Source organism: Marmota flaviventris, chromosome 6, assembly GCF_047511675.1.
Source record: "Marmota flaviventris isolate mMarFla1 chromosome 6, mMarFla1.hap1, whole genome shotgun sequence".
Taxonomy (NCBI): Eukaryota; Metazoa; Chordata; class Mammalia; order Rodentia; family Sciuridae; genus Marmota; species Marmota flaviventris.
Window position 1 is genome coordinate 133,236,742 of NC_092503.1, and position 13,622 is coordinate 133,250,363.

Sequence of the window (13,622 nt, forward strand, 5' to 3'; positions counted from 1 at the left end):
TTACACCTGATCAAACTTTTACATTTTTAGTACCCAAAAAATCAGCTCAAAAAAAGCTTTTTTCAATATCTATTTTATTATTGCCCTTTCCCACATCATAAAGTTCTATTTTGTTTTTTGAGCTCATACAGACCTAGGTTAATGTTTTGCTGATCAGTTCTATTTTTTGACTATAGAGTTTTTAAACATTGCAATGGAGATTTCACCTATAAAAAGTTATACGGCCTTTACTATTATGTTATGTGTTGTATGCATTATATTATGTGTGCACACTTGTGTTTTGTGTTGTATGTTTGTATGTACATGTGTCCATATATCATATATGATGAGCACTCATGAAAAAATGGATCCAAATATATATTTTTATTCACATGATTTAAATGTTTTAATTTAAATTGGGTAAACAGATGTTGAGGATTGTTTTAATATGTGAACAAAAAAGGAGGTTAACAGATCTGTTTGTTTACTTTCACCTTTCCTTTTCATTATATTTAATAATTCTGTTCAGGATAATGTAAAATGTTCAGAAAATTGTTTTTTTAGTGTCTGCTGGAATGTTACATAATTTTTTCTTTAGCCTTTATTGCCAGAATTCCTATCTTCATCCCAGTGCTGGTGAAGACAAAGATAAAACCAATCTACAGCTTCTGCAATAGCTATCACTGAACTGCTTGCAGAACTTGCCTGGACTATGTATCTCTTGTATGCATTGTGAACTCACTTGTATTCATTGTGAACTATCTGTTGGTGCAGCGACTTGTGGTAGTGTTGGGGTATTTTTGCTGATGGTGTCATTGGTGGTATAATTTTTCCAAAAGGAGCCGTCAATTGGCTTGGTATCCTCCTCCCTTCTGCTTGTGATGTTCGTTCAGCTAAAATTTGGGGGCCAACAAAGGTGAGGCAAAGAACCTCACCCCCCTGCTGGTACAAAGGCCTATCTACAGGTTTGGCTGTATGCTGGACTGGTAGTCAATGATGGGTAAGATCCAATTGCAATGGTACCAATCTAAGACAGGAGGCTGACACCTTGAGGTCAGCTCATCTGATGACAGGTAAGAACCATATGTAGTATTGGACAACCTAAGGCAGGCACGGTCCCTAAGCCACATGCTTGTTGTTTAAACAGAGAGGGGGAGATGTTGAGAGTCATAGCCGAAGGGGCCCCAGCAAACTTCCAGCTGCCAGCTGATTGGCTCCTCTGCAGTGATGCTCATTGGGCTGTTTCCCCGCCCTTTCAGACCATGAAGCTGCTCATTTCGGGACCTTTTTTGGATCTGCCCACGCGACGCAGCCAATTGGCCTCAAGAGCAGGAGAAGGGGGGGGGGGCGTTGAGAGGCTTGTGGGAAGCCGGTGGTGGCAGCTAGGCTCTGGGGGAATTCCTGAAGAGCTTGTGTGATGCGGCATGTGTGTTCTAAAAATAAAGTTCTTTTCTGCTTGATAAGTGGCTCGTGAATTGTGCCCAGCCAGACTGCAGCAGGGGAGATTTAAATTTGTTGTCTATTTCTCACTATGAAAATCAGCTTGAGGACTGAGGTTGTAGCTCAATGGTAGAGCATTTGCCTGGCTTGTGCAAGGCCCTGGTTTCCATCCCAGGTAACACAAAACAACAACAACAACAACAAAAAAATGACAATGAGAACAGAATGGTCAAAAACTCAAATGTAAGACTTGAAACTCTGAAACCAAAAGAAAAAACCAGAAGAAATACCTTGTTACATTGGTATAGGCAATTACATTTTTCATAAGTCCCCCAAAATACAAGGAATAAACATTAAAAGAGATAAATAGGATTAATCAAGCTAAGAAGCTACTGCACAGCAAATTTGCCATAGAGGGAAGAGACAGACTGCAAAATGGGAGAAATATTTTGCAAACTATTGACGAGACAAAGAGTGAGTTACCATGAGGAATATGTAGGAACTTAAAACACTCAATAACATCAACCACATCAGCCACATCATAATCAAAAAATACTCCACAAATAATCCACTGTAATGTTTGGGAAGATTTGCTGCTGAGAAGAGCAGATCCTGTAGAGAAGGGGACTTAGCTAGACCCAATTGCTCTCTGGCAACTTCTGTGCATTGCTTTGTGGACCAGGGTTACCCAATCAGGATCATTATGATTTCACCTGATCTTCTACTTAGTGACTTAAGTGAAACACACTTAGAGATTCCTTAAGATGATACTGATGTTGTGAAGTGGAAATGCAAAAGGTCCTTCTCTGTGACTGGGATGAAGGTGAGAGTTTGGTTTTAATCAGTGATCAACTACTGCATCCAGAATCATGACTGGTCGGTAGTGGGAAGCCATCACTTCCTCCTCAGGGAGTACATTTATAATGGTACCATTTTTCTGAGTAAGATATTAATTTGTCTCAAAAGACCTGGAGGTCTTCTGTGGGTGTGGAAGTTTGTATTTCTGGTATCATTCTTGAGCCATTTACCTGATTTAGCAGGCAGGTGGGCTCCTGGTCTGAGGCTTGGAGGAGAGGTCTGAGCTTCAGTTCCAGATCCAGGTGAAGAGGGAATGAAGGGAAGTGTTAGGTTCCAGTTGGTGACTTGTCAATCTGGCTGTGTGGAGACAATCACTGGTTGAGTTGTGAGCCTTGTCATATGTCCCAGCCTGACACAGACTTTTAAGAAAACAGCTCGGCCAATTTTAACCAAGACTAATTTTTGGAATTTGACTTCTGGCACTTCAAGATAATAAACTTATTTTAAGCTTTAAAAGAAGTAGTCAGTGAGGCTGGGGTTGTGGCTCATTGGTAGATCACTCGTCAAGCACATGCAGGGTGCTGGGTTTGATCCTCAGAACCCCATAAAAATAAATAAAATAAAGCCATTGTGTCCAACTACAACTTAAAAAAATGAAAAAAAAAGTAATCTGTGACCTTTAGCCAATTATGTCATATTGCTAGCCTCAGTTTCTTCCTCTGCAAAATGAGATCATGTCCCCTTTGCAGTTTTTTGATTGTGTTGTGAATTGATGGTTTATTTCCTGATGTCTCTTCATGACATGATGCCTACTCTTTCTTTTTTGCTCATCTATACATTTTCCTGTTGGACCAGGAGAGCAAAGCAGTAACACTTTATTTGCTTAACCTGAAGATTAAAATTGAAATGGAACCTTATATTGCCTAAGTCTGAATCAGTGAATGGATCAATTAAAGGGTTGCCTACAAATGCTGAGTCAAAAGACCAGGCTAAAGTGTTACATTCTTACCACTACTCTGAAAAATTATAGTTTAATGGGAAAAAATATTTGCATCTATGTTTCTAGCACATTTCATGAGTGCTTTGCCTCATAGATTTACCAGGATTTTAATTTAGTGCAAATCTCTTTTGGTTTTTCAGAAGATCCTCTTTATGGCTTGAGGTAAATATGTTTTTATGTGACAAAACCTTTTGTGCATCTTCTAATATGGTGCAAGAGTGAAATAAATTGCACCTGGGGTTTGATTACTGGTGGTTTGAGTTAATGGGAAAAGTTAAGGAGAAGAAAAACCACATTGCAAGGTTATGTGACTTTATTAAATTATGTTTACAGATTTACTTGTCACAATTTTGTATCAAAATGTTTTTATGGCATCTATTTATCAGTGTTTGTCACTAATTAGTGCCTGCAAACTTCCTTTTATGGGAATCATGTTCTTGCTGGCATACTGGTGTCTAATAATTCAGAGCTGTCACAGCTCGCATGATTTGCTGTTGTTAGGTTTTGCTTGTGTTTTTCTGGTGCATCTCCTGGTTCTCTCTCCTTCCCACAGGTTTCCAACAATGGTGACTTCAATTTTTGTGAATGGTAAGGAATTGAAGAGTAAAGTGGAGAGGCCTTGGTTGTGGCTCAGTGGTAGAGCACTTACCTAGAATGCATGAGGCACTGGGTTCAATTCCCAGCACCACATAAAAATAAACCAATGAAATAAACTGTGTCCATCTACAACTAAAAAAATAATAAAAAAGTAAAGTGGACACAATAGTGAATTTCATTCACCAGCAACCTGGGAGGTAGAGGTCATTGTCCCTTGCAGATTGAGATCTCAGACACAGAGCTGAGCTATATCAAGGGCTAGAGGATTCTGGTGGCTTCCATCAGAAATTAAGGACCACACCACAGTGGGTTACAGTGGCCTGTGCTTGAGGTTCAGATAAATCTGACTTGGGACTCACTCACACTTTAATATTAACACCTCCTAGATTAGTTGTGGGGATGCAGTGAGATGACAGATGCAGCTAGCATGAGACCTGGCATCGACTATAGCTGTTTTCTATCCCCATCTCATTCCTGTTCATTCCTGTGTTCCTCTTTTGCAGTCCCCCTGCTAGTGGATGTTGACCATTTTTTATGGACACAGTGCAGAGATTAAGACTTTGAGCACTGGAATGAGGCTCCCTAAGTTTAAACCCTGGTTTTTAAACTTAAAGTTCTGTGTACTTGTGGCTTCACCTGTCCATTCTTCAGTTTATTTGTCTAAATTGAGAATAATAATATTACTGAAAAATTGTCCCAATAATTCAATGACATGATGCATACTTCAGTAGACAGAATTCTAAAGATGAACTGCTTGCTCTCTAAGAATTCCATCTCCTGCTTCACCAAACACTGATCTGATAGTGTGGTGAGGGGACTTCACAGAAATAACTACAAATAATTTATCAATCTTACGAAGAGTACCCTCGTGGTCCAGATCAGTCAAATAAACCATTTGAGAGCAGAATATTCTCCCTAGCCTCACGGACATACCATCCAGCATATGGCCCTCAGGCTTGGTCCGAGAGTATCCTTGGCTTCTTCCACTTCATTTACTTAGTTACACACTTCCACAGTATGTGATACCAGTGTTGGTGTGCAATAGTTTGGACAGGCTTAAAAGTCACCCTTCAGACTGGAGAGAGGAGAATCCCTGGATTAGTTGTCCTGTCACTACACAGCAACTGGGTATTCCCTACAGCAAGACATTAGGAATAGCAACTCTTTCTAGCTCCTTAACAGCACTCAAGACTGCTTCTTCTACACTCACACTGCCATGATGTATATCAACACTAGCCTTCTGAAGACAGAAATTGGCAATGATAGAGAAAACTTGCATATCTTACTCTTTGGCAAATACTTTTCCAATAAGTCCCAGAAATTGATGGTATTTATTAAGTTCATCTTGGAGAACCTCTGGAAATAGGAAAACTTCCTCCTACATTTGATAAGGAGCTAGGGAAGTAGCTCAGTGGTGATTCTGCACAAAGCATGCAGAAGGACCCTGCAGAAGGACCTGAATTTGACCCCAACAGCAGTAAATATTTTAAATATTTATTAAAAATTTAATTTTAAGCAACTTCCCATTATGGTACTATCCAAAGGGAAACCAAAAATTATACCAAATTCCCCATCTGGCCCCAGAACATGACTCAGGGAAGACAAAGCCAACCTCATAGGTGCTACAGACACAGGAAGTGGGTCAGATTTCACATTCCACCTCCATCTCCCTCCCACACAGGCAGGTCTACTCCTGATTTCCAAGAGCTTTCTCATCAATAAAAAGTCATGAGGCCAGGCCCACGAACAAAGATCTTGTAGATGCCCTGGTCTATCCCCTGTTTGCTGCTTACTAATTGTGTGCTCATTGCCAAATCCCAGCACACCTTGGGGTTTCTATTTTCTCTCCTATACAATGCAGATCAGCTTTACCCAAGGTCCTTAGGAGGATGGCAGAGCACAGTGAATGCAAAATCCAGCCACTGGGGACAGCACACAGTGGTCACCAGCCCATCCCCTGAAGCTGCTGACCCACCACTGACAGCAGCTCCCTGAGCTGAGGTGTGTGGGACTGGGCCTGAATTCAACCAGGTTGACCCACTTCTGAGATGTGTGACTTGGACAACTCACAAGTTGTCTCTTGGTGGCAATTTTTATTCTATTACATATGATTCTGCTTATGCCATAATCTAGCCGTGATACTCAGGAAAGGTCAGAAGTCACAGAATAAGAAGGATTTATTTGTATCAGATTGTATCTCTGCCCTTATCCACACTCAGGGCTTGGAGAGCTTAGCTACCACCTCTTGATTCATACCAGTCAGTGGCCAGCAAGATTGATATCACTGCTGAATCCACAAAGACCTGAACTGCTCTGGCCTTCTCTGCTTCAGTCACCACTTAGCAGTTGCCACTGCAAGAAGATGTGGCTTTTGATCTATGGCTATTGAGCAGTGATGGTTCATGAGTTGGCGGGTCCAGAGCCCTGCCTCTCCTCTTGCCATCTCTCACCAAGTGTCCCAGGAAGGTTTTCAAAGGTGTTTTCAAGCTTCCCCATGCCTTTTGTACCCCTAACCAACAATTTATCTACAATGTGCCAAATATGCTTTCTCTAGCCCAGGACAACAGGCTTCTGGGTCAGTCTGTAGCCACAAATGACAGTGGATTTAAAGGAATACCTGAGTGCACCCATCACAACCCCACTGTCAAGATGGTCTAAAAGAAAACATGCAGGTGATTCCTATTACTGCAGCTTCTAAAAATAAAGGTTTCCCTTTGCAGAATTCAACTAACCTTTAAAGCTTCCTGGGTCACCTGGGCCTTGGATAATAGGTGTGAGAGATAAAGCTGATTCTGTTACCAGTGGGCAAAAGAAGTGAGAAAAGTGAGTGGCTGGCACCTAGATAGCCTTCCGCCTCCATCAAAGTGTAACTATGACCTCAGGGAGGGAGATCCTGGGCACAAGGGAGAAACACCTGTCTGGCAACAAATGCTAAGAATCAACCCCATAAGTTACAGCCCAAAGGTGTAAGCTCCAAGAGCACTGCCTTCTGTAGGGTCAATGTAAAGACAGCCTGCTTGTAAGGCTGAATCTCCTGCCTGAGGAAACTCCTTCCCAATTCCAGGTACTGCAATCTAAGCCCTCATTTAACTTGAGGGCATAGAGGTGGGATGGAAGTGAAATCATCCAAAATCAAGGGCTTGAGGTGCCCTAGAGAACAACCACAACCCAGAGATATGGAGTGAGGTGAGGACCTGGGATCGGGGCTCAATGCCCTAGATTCTGAGGCCATTCAAACTCTCTGCATCTTAGATACTAGAGGTGCTTCCAGGGAATTGGTTAGAATAGCCAAGAAAAATTAGATCCACCAAGGGATCCAGATGTTGAGTTCTTCCCCCCTTCAAACTTTTCTCCCCACCAGGAAACAGTCTGAAAAGTAGTCAGCTGCCAGGCAGGAACTTAGGAACACTTGTGATTGTAGGTAGAAAGCTGCTTACTGCTAACATCACTTGAAGTTATTTCTTTGTTTCAGAAACTGCTCTTTGGTAAAAGCCAAGAAGAACCAGGTTAAACCAATCAAGATATATAGCTCTTCTTTTAAGTGACCTGGGGTAAACTTTGCTCACTCTAACTCACTATAATACTAAATTATCTGCCCTAAATGAAGTGCATCTGCCATTTGTTTGGTTTGGTACTGGGAACAGAAGCCAGGGGTGCTTTAACACTGAGCTACATTTTGTGGTACGTATTTCTCATAACAAAAGAAGAAGAATATGATGCCCTCTGTATCATTGTGAGCCCTCTAGAAATCAGTTTTGAACATTCTTGATATTTTGTAGTATAGAAATAGAATTCCCAAACAGGAATGTGTATTACCTTATTAGTTTTCTTTTATATACTAGATAAAGGCTAGTATGTAAAAGAAAACTAACCAGAATATTATAAGGGATCACTCCCTACACTAAATGCTCAGCCTTTGTATAAGAATTCACTGAGGCTGGATGCACACAAATAAACACTGCTTCCTATTGAATACTCTGCTGTCCATTGTCTCTGTGTGAGAATCCCATGCAACATTTTATTCTGTTTTCTTTGATCCAAAAAAATCACTTATCTTATCCTTCTCATTGCTATATGTTTATAATGACCAGATTGCTTAGAAGTATTTACATCCTATGATAAGTGAAAAAACCATCTGAAAAAAGATTTTGATGACTCTTAAATAAATAGTAGTCTACAAAAACTTACATGAAAACCAACTCAAGTTTTAAGCTCTTTCTTTTTAGAAACATTATATCTGCTGTAGTACTTAAAAATAACTTATCAAAACTGATTTTGCCCATGTTTGCACTCCTCTAACATTACTTTTAAAATAGTCTAACACAAGATGTTTTCTATGTCAATAATTAACATGGCTTCTATAGAAAGTGTCAACAGGCCTGTAGATGTAGTTAAGTGCTAGAGAGTTGCCCAGCATGTACTAGGGCTTGAAATTTAACCACCAACACTGCAAGAAAAGGAACAGTAGAAGGAAGGTAGGAGGGAAGGAAGGAAGGAAGGAAGAAAGGAAGGAAGGAAGGAAAGAAAAAGATAGGGGACAGGAGGGGAGGGAAAGGAATGAGTCATTAAAACAAAAGGACAAGTGGTACAAATATAAATATATGATGTATTATCTCTTTAAAATTTTACAGAGCTTTAGAATTTTAGTGACATCAAAGTGGGTGATATTATGACTGTACAGAATGGCACATAATAAGTTCTGTCTTTGCCTGGCCTAAACCAAACCAAAGGGTGGGTGACCTGGGGAGGATTCCTCTCTGGCTTGAATGGGATAGGCTTGAACCTGTGATGGTACAGGATTCACTGCATAGTGAAGGGGCCAAGACTTCTCTGACAGGCAGCATGAATGTGCTAGGCCCCTGTGAACCCATGACCAAGCTCCCCATGCCCATGCTCCTCCCCCCACTCACTGGTTCACAATGGTCTGCTCCATTGCTTGGTACAGGTTTCTTCCTGACCAAAGGCCTGAGTGTTCACAGTCTCTTTGGTGTGGCTGAGCATGGTGTGGTTGTGGAGGGAATAGCCAAAGTAGCCTTAGTGTGAAGGAGAGGCAAGAGCTGCCCTTCAGCCCTACTTGGTGAGGTCCTGGAAGAAGTAAGCAGGATTGTGGTCTGTCTTGTTTGAAGACATGGATACACACCCTAGTCCTTATGGCTTTCCGTGGAAGTTGGTGTTATGTACAGCTATTGGATTTTCTGTTGTTTTTCTCTTGTTTTTGTGGAGAAGTTATCAGTCTGTGAGAAGCAGACATTACATGAGAAGAAAAAAAAAAGCTTGCTCTAAAACTTTCTGGACTAATTGAAGAAAAATGTGAACTACTTGAAAAAGTTAGCCTTGTCCAAAGAGAGTATGAAGGCTTAGAATCTTCTTTAAAGGATGCCACTTTAGAGAAGGAGTCAATAAAAGCAGAAAATTGGAGACAATATACGAAAACCTGGATAGGTCTGAATCTAAACTTGAGGATGAAATACCCTTTCTAGAAAAAGAGGTAAAAGAAGAGAAAACTAAACATTTTCAACAGGATGAATTGATGGTGGATATGTTAAAAAGAATTAAGTCCCTAGAATCTCAAGTGGGTGATATTATGACTGTACAGAATGGCACATTTTACCTCAAATCTCAAGGTAAAAAAACCTTGAGAATATTTAAAATGAATAAAGAAGTTACTATAGCAATAAAAGAGGCTTTGAATGTAAATTCCCAACTTCAGGAAACTCATAAACAGCTTTTACAAGAAGTTGAGGTATGGAAAGAAAAAGTGAACGGCCTCAATAAATAAAAAATGGCATTTGAACACTCTAAAGTACATGCAGAACAAGTTCTAAGAGATAAAGAAAATCACATTAAGTCTCTGACTGAACACTTGATACATATGAAAGATTGGGTTTCTGTGGTTGGAGAAGACCTAATAGATGATGGTAACTTGGAGTTGGAAATGGAGAGTGTATCATAAATTGGTACTCACTTAGAAGATCAGCCCAAAGGGGCTTTGAAGAAACTTATTTATGTTGCTAAGTTAAAGGCTTGAAATTTAACCACCAATTTAACCTTAGAAAGAGAAAGAAATCAAATTTTTAATTTATTATCTGAAGTGATTGAAACAAAGGAAGACATTATACAGCATATTAAAAATCTTAAGACAGAACAAGCATCTTTGCAAGCAGAAAATACACAGTTTGAAAGTGAGAATCAGAATCTTCAGGAGAAACTTAAAGTCATGATGGAACTATATCAAGAAAATGTAATGGAACTGCAAAGGAAATTAATAGGAGAAAAAAATTACCAGGAAAAGTAAGAAGAGAAATTTTCCAAAGTGGAAGCAAAGATAAGCCATACAACTAAACCACTGGAGACCTACAGAAAGCGAGCAAATGATCTTCAAGAAGAATTGGAGAGAACCATTCATTTGTATCAGGGGTGTTTATATACTATGAGAAAAAGCACATGGTAATGAGTTGGCAGCTCAGAGTGCTGAAAGATACCTTAATGATTTAAGGAAACAAAATGCTCACAACAGACAAAAATGAACTGAAATGAAGTTAAAATTTAAAATTGCAGAAAAAGATCCTTCTGCACTTCATGTTTCAAATACAGCCTTTGGCAGAGAGTATTCCCCAAATGGTCCCTCACCATTGGGTCAGCCTTCATGTGAAATGATACCTTCTTATGTGGAAAAAAATGGTCCACACATACTCTCACCTTTGGTGCCAGTGGTAGAAGGAAGAGGCTCAAAGGGCACAGAGAATTCTCTGCACCATCCTACCAGCAAGGAAAGAAGAGAATCAAACTGTGATAGGTTAACTGATCCTCAGAGAGTACCTTCTGACACTAGGCCCCTGGAACCTCCATGTCAAATGGCCCATATTATAATGATTCCTCCACCAGACCAACCATATTCTGATCCAAAGATTCCTCTTCAAAAGCAAGATGGATGTTATTTTAATTCTGGTAGACCATCTGTATAAGCAGAATACAAAAGTTCCACTATGCTGCCTTTGGATAAAATTGATGGATCTATGTCTTCAGATATTGAATCCAGTAGAAATGATACCAAAGTTGATCTTGGTGATTCCACTGTATCTGATTCATCTCTTCCTGCTGAAAACCAAGAAACTGGCTCTGGCTTTGCTTTATCACCTTTCCCTCCAATTAGAGGTCCATTGTTTCCAGTGGATCCAAGAAGTCAGTTCATGAGAAAAGGATCTTTATTTCCCCTCCACCTCCTCCAAGAAATATGTATGGAGCATCTTGAGAATATTTTCCACCACCCCTCCATTCCCATGGTGTTTTCCTCATTATCTTCCCCCAAGAGCTGGATTTCTTCCCCCACCGCCCACCCCTGCATTCTGAAAACAGAAGTGAGTTCCCTTCAGTGTTGATTCCACTTTCAAGTGAGCCTGCTACTGAACATCCAGAAGCACAACAAGAAACCTGACAATATTTTGTATCTTCTTTCAAAGTAATTTATCTCTCATTTATAGTTTAAGTAATAGCTTTTATTTAAGAATTTATACTTTTGCTCCAATTGAAGCTTAACGAAGATATAATTTTTAGGATAGTATTTTGTAAATAAAGATGGTTTAAATATTAATCTTATGAGCAAATTATTTTCATTTTATCATATTCTAGAGTATAACATTTAATTTGATTCATGTACTATTATATGAGCAACAAACAGAGTTTTATGTATGTAATCTTGCAGTTGGGGATATTTTAAACTCCAAACAAAGGCTGACCCTTTATACAAAGAAACATATTTACTGATTGTAGCAAATGTGAAAGTAACTTTATGTAATTGGTTTAAAGTCTTGTTTGGCATTGATAATAAAAATCAGCTAGTTTTTTTCATAAAAAAAGAATAACTAGAGCATATTAAGAGTTAATCAGAAAACACAACTATAAAGGTCATGGAAATAGGAGATTTCAAATACAAAAAATAAACCAGTTATCAGGAAACTTGTAGAAATTAAAAACCGTAATATAAATTCACTCTGTCCCTGTTTTCCCTTACAACTTCTTTATTTTATACCCCTTTTTCTGTGGTTCACTGATATGGAGAGTGTCCTTTGTTTCGTTTTCAGGGAGACATTTGTAAAATAGAGATGAGTTATTAGGACACTGAAATGAAGAAACAAAGACATAACTCCAAATTTTGTTATTGTTAGATTCAATAGTCATAAAATGACTCTGTGAAACTACTATAATTGTTTGAAGTTCTTAATCTCAATTTCTATATCATTGCCAATAAGTAACAATTTACAAAATTGCACCAATTCAGAGACAACACTTCAAACAATATTTCACTGAATGAGACCAAGAAAGAATATTTATTAAAAATACCCTAATTAAGAATTAGTGGTTAAAGCTTTTTTTCAAGTGTTAAATATGCTCTTCAGTTTTTTGTAAAGAGTATATATTTAAGTCTAAAATAAATGCAGTAATATAATTTTCTTCATAAGTATAAGAAGCAGCTTAATCAGAATTGATGGCCACTGAAGACTTTCAATGATACTTGAGCCCATGATTATTTTAAATGAGAAAATGGACATTGAAAAAGAATCTCTACATGCTGCACCCCTCCCCTGACTCAGGCAATGGCAAGGCCCTACTGAGGTGGATGGTGCAAGGCGTCCATCCTCTGGAGGAGCGCAGTATGTTTCTGGGAATGGGCTGATTTGTTTTTGTATTCCTTTAATAAGTATAGTTGCGACTTCTCATATGACCATTAAGTATGAAGGAAAAAAACGTGACTTTCCCAATTAATGCAACTACTTCTAAAGAATAGATCTGTTTGCTCTAAATGCAATGATTTAGCTGTGGAGCATAAGTTGTTAATGTCTAATGAAAAACTCCCTGTATTCCTGTCAAGGAAGTTTTTGAGAAATTAAATTAAAATCTAGAGAGGAAAAATTAATGTTAAGAAGACAGATTAGTGCTTAGTACTGGGCAACTTGTTCTTGTTCCTGTGCACAATGGTTTATGCTCTTACTCTTGTTTGATTAAAATTAATAACAAGTCAACCACTTGCCATAACCATGGCACTGGTTCCAGTCAGTAAGTCAAGAAAGAATAGTCAAGGTATAGGCCAATAGTTTGGGACATTTCTAACTATTATTAAAATTAACTAAGCAGAAACAGCTCAAAGCAAAACGTGAATTGAAAGTACAAATGCTTTCTTATGCATAAGCCAAGATACATTCTTCTATTCTAATTGTAACTATGTAATATTTTGTTTCTTTGAATGATGATTCCTGTTTTGTAACCACAAAGTACTGTGAGCCTGCCAAAATGAAAAGTATATATGATCAACTTCACAAGTAAAGATTGGTATCAACACCTTCACTTTGGTGTCTGTGTTGTTTCTCCACCCCTTTCGCCGACTCCTCACCATCCGTTCATCTCCTGAGACCCCCTGTTGGAGCTGGTCTCCGACATCTACAAGTTAATAAATCTAATCTGTTTTCCCTCAATAGTAACACTGGTTGTTAAATCAATCCTATAATTTTTATTTTCCAGCATAAAACATTACTCGCTCTAAATGAGTGGAAGACAAGTTTACCTTTATGGTCTGTATAAAATGGACTGATGATCCCTTACTGATGTTAATACAGAACTACTTCTGCCTAACTATTACTGGAGAATAGTTCCTAGTATATTTCATGTTTCACACCACAAAACTGGAAGGAAGGTAATTTCAGGTTGAAAACAGGACTGAAATGCATAAATACCATGATACAGTCCTATAAAAAGTTATAGCTTCAGAAGAAAAACCTGAAAGGCCCTTCTAAATACGACACCATTTATTGAA

General features: G+C 38.9%; 1 pseudogene; it reads left to right on the forward strand.

Annotated features, from left to right (window-relative positions):
* The window catches only part of LOC139706173 (melanoma inhibitory activity protein 2-like), a 36,534-nt pseudogene extending 25,285 nt beyond the window's left edge, over window positions 1-11,249 (forward strand).
* Window positions 11,250-13,622: the final 2,373 nt, after the last annotated feature.